Source organism: Scardinius erythrophthalmus, assembly GCF_964197995.2.
Source record: "Scardinius erythrophthalmus genome assembly, chromosome: 4".
In the NCBI taxonomy this organism is placed as follows: Eukaryota; Metazoa; Chordata; class Actinopteri; order Cypriniformes; family Leuciscidae; genus Scardinius; species Scardinius erythrophthalmus.
Window position 1 is genome coordinate 11,580,161 of NC_138224.1, and position 1,061 is coordinate 11,581,221.

Here is a 1,061-nt window from a genome sequence, read left to right on the forward strand (position 1 = left end):
ACTATATCCAGATCCTGCTACACATGGTGAATAACTCACCCACACACACACACACACACACACACACACACACACACACACACACACACACACACACACACACACACACACACACAACACACACACACACACACACACACACACACACACACACACACACACACACACACACTCAGAAGCATTCACCCACATTGATGTGTGTCTATTGTGCTTTCTAGTAATTTCAATACCTTTTATTGATATGCAATGATATTTTACTGACTAAATTATATTTTCTATCCCCTAACCCAATGTTTTCAAACCCATGAATACAATTTGAATATATTATATTCTATAAATAGTGAAATTCTGGCTGGTACCAATAAACTGGAAATTATTTTTATGTTATGGCTGATAACTGAATATGAATATTTTATACTAGGCCTACATAAATAAATTAAAAAGAAAATGTTATAAATATATGAATAATAAACCTTCAAACAATCATTTCAAATGCTTATAAATGAGTTATTAAAATTACAATTATTAGTGTTTTTAAAAGATTAACTTTGAGGGAGTATTAGATGACGGCAAAGGTAAAAACAGACAGAAATGAGCATATTATATTGTATTGTATATATATATGCCGTATGGTACCAATACAACCCATATGGTACCAATATATTGTGCATTCGTATATAAAAAATAAAGCAGAACACAAAAATTGTCTTTTAAAATGGATAAAATACTTGATCATTTGCTGCATGAAGTTAAAATCAAATGTAAAGGTTTTATAAAATGTATAAAATGCTCAGTGGGTACTCCAAGTAAATAATTTAACTTGCAAAGCTCTGCCCCTTCCAAGATATTTTCTGTATATTTAAATTTTATTCTGAACTATTCAACATGCTTTAAGCCATTTTCCTAATGGAGACAATTAACTTCTTCAAAAGATGTAGGTGATTTCAGGTATTACTATCTCCTCAATATAGGCAAAACTTAACCCACACATAAATACACACATACACACACACACGCTGCTCCCTCTCATCCTCTCTGCCTCTCCCTCTCTCACTCGCTCT